This window comes from Morone saxatilis, unplaced genomic scaffold, assembly GCF_004916995.1.
Source record: "Morone saxatilis isolate NCDOM2014 unplaced genomic scaffold, NCSU_SB_2.0 Contig5, whole genome shotgun sequence".
In the NCBI taxonomy this organism is placed as follows: Eukaryota; Metazoa; Chordata; class Actinopteri; family Moronidae; genus Morone; species Morone saxatilis.
Genome location: NW_023340095.1, coordinates 17,150,277 through 17,152,842, shown reverse-complemented (window position 1 = coordinate 17,152,842; position 2,566 = coordinate 17,150,277).

The window sequence follows — 2,566 nt, the reverse complement described above, 5'->3', positions numbered from 1 at the left end:
GAATTTACTGCGATGCAAAGGGGGGCGCCACCTAAAATCTTGCCTAGGGCACCAAATTGGTTAGGCAAAAATGTCTTATGTCTGGGAAATGTCTGGGAAATGTCTTAACAATTATCCGAGGCATTGTCATGAAATTTTGAAATGTTAAATGTGTGATGCACATGAAAGTGTTGCCTCAGATACTTTAACAGTACGATGGCTTGGTTGCATAATGCCCTTAAACTTCTCACAGGAACCATACCATGCATTTTCTTAGACTGCAGCTACGCTTTAGGCTCCAACAGAATGCACGGAAATTCACATAACAAACCACTGGAAATATACAAAAGTACCGTAGTAGGTTATATAGGTAGAAGGTTGTGATATATTTGGATGCGGACAGATATCGAGAAGATTACAGACTGGATCTTTGACATTAATTTGATCATACATGATTTGATATAACATGATATGATATACAGATCTGGATGTATTTCCATAAACTTGGATACCATTGGATCTTTCCGGATACACGTCCGCAGTGTGAGATGTTGAACAAGCTGCTTTTGTTTCGGCTATTGTAAATGTTATTAGTAACACCTGTGCTCTTCCTACTTTGACAAATTAAATATCTGCTGTGAAAAAGGCCTGTTATAAACCCTTCCATCACTGCTATTACACATGTACTGTCACTGCTCATGAGGCGTGATGGGAGAAGTATGCAGTCCATGTTTAATGAGTAGCAATATATCATCCTCTGAGGTTCAGAGGTTGAGTGATGAAATATTAAATGTTTTCATCTTTCTGACCACAGACATTTTCGTGCTAAGAGTCTTCATGAGCATTTTCCTTCAAGCCCAAATCATTCATACATTTTTAGCACTTTTTTCAACCATATTACCATTAAATCATGTGTCCTATACAGAGTGAGCAGAGTTCATTTGGACATTTGCTATCTGTCCCCGAGGTTCAAACTGTGAGGTATAAAGTTGACTATAAATAATTGAGTTCACATATCAAAACAAGGTAATTAATGATCTGCTTAGTATATTATTAATCTCAACTAGACAACATCAGCAACTTTCATGTTTAAGCTTTGCATACATGCAGGCAGCCACATCAAAAGTACCAAGCACCAAAGCACAGATTGCCTGCAGGACAACAGATATTACCAGTTAAGTGACTTGAATAGACAAACATGAGCCACTGCCAAGATTCTATTCTGTCCAGTATGACAAATAACCATTACATACCAAATACATCTCAGAAAATACAAAATGCATCATTCCCCCAGTGTGTAAAGTACAGAGACTCAGCACAGCCTCCTACAGTAAGCTACTACTGCTCATTTGGTACTATATGAGATGAATGTACCATTTGGAACATCCTTACTTCACCAAAATGTGTGAGCATGTTTTATTATGTTATAACATACAATAAAGTAAAAACAGGAACACAATAACACTTTTCCTCCTGTTATCATCTACAAATTGTCACTTTAGAGCTAGCTAGCTTGGAGGAGCTAAGCATCAAAGCATGCATTAAGTTTTGACTGTTGAAAGAAAAACTCATGTCATCATATTTATCCAAAAACCTCAGGCTCAGTAATTGCAGCAGGCTAAGTTTCATTGCGCATTGTGCTTAGCCTCTGGTTTTCATTGTAACATATTTAAATTGTGCATTTGAAGCCCTTTAAAATACAATCAAAAGATGGTGGCTGTTAAGGAAAGTGACGCTCTCAGTTAAAGCTATTTTAGTCCCTGCATTAAATTGCCTTACATCGCTGCTTTGAATTATTTTTAACAAAGGGCAAATAGTGAGCAACACACATTTCATTCCTACTTTAAGATAGCTGGACTTTAAAGAAAACAGAGCTATCAGCAGCCCGCACATTTCTCAACACTATTTCTTTAATAAAGTTCAGGTTATGATGGCTTTCATTGCACAGAGCTTTATTTATTTAAAATGGTCAGCATGTGTAAATGTGACCGCTGGTATATTGACCTGAGTGGAATAAATACTGAAGTGCTTATATAAATGGGCACAAGTGTTGTTGTGTGTCTAGATGACAACAGACACCGCATCTAAGACACTTCATGATGACCCCATCCAAAATATATTTGTTGCCCTTCTAGTATGAAAAATTCCACGAGGCTCTTCAGTGCATAGGTGGAAATATGGTGTTGTAAAAACATGTCTGAAGGCAAAAGTGTTTTGAATGGCACACAGTGAATCCTTCAAAATTGGCCTAACAGCACATCTTTTTGGGCAGTCTTCCCTCAAAGGATTTCAAGGTGTGGCACTAATTTGTACACACAAAATGTGACAGAAGTAGTCACTTGAAGAATGAAAAAAGAGCTCGAGGAGACATTTGTGCTTGTCAGATTGTTCCTTTCGGAAAGTAACAAAAGAAGGCTCTAGCCTGTTTCTGTATTCTGATCATCTGAGATCTATTAATCTATTAAGAGTATTGTTTGTTTTGGACCTTGCTTTTTATTGTTTTGACTTTGGATTTTCTGCCTGCCTCCTTCGATTTATTTGCCTGTGTTGCACTGCATTCCTGGTTCCCCTTGCCTGCCTCACCATC